We start from the raw sequence: 314 nt of genomic DNA on the forward strand, positions 1-314 counted from the left end.
TATTTTGGAAAATATTGCGTCAAGTGTCCTTTTGGCGGTCCCGGATGGTGAAATAACGGTACTAGCATTTCCAATCACTCTTATCAAATGAGTTCACTGCTCCTGCCGCCAGGCCAGGCCACGATCTGCTAGCTTTCTGGTTTGACTGTCTAGAACCATGAACTACACTAACATAATAAACTCTTCTTTGCAAGCACTTTTCCAGGTTTTCCAGCAGAATCGCTTGGCCTTGGTCCTCACTGCTAAATGCTTCGAGGAGAACTGCCTCAGATACGATGGCAACACTATCAGCAAACACAAGGCCTGTGTGAAAA

Source organism: Penaeus monodon, chromosome 19, assembly GCF_015228065.2.
Source record: "Penaeus monodon isolate SGIC_2016 chromosome 19, NSTDA_Pmon_1, whole genome shotgun sequence".
Taxonomy (NCBI): domain Eukaryota; kingdom Metazoa; phylum Arthropoda; class Malacostraca; order Decapoda; family Penaeidae; genus Penaeus; species Penaeus monodon.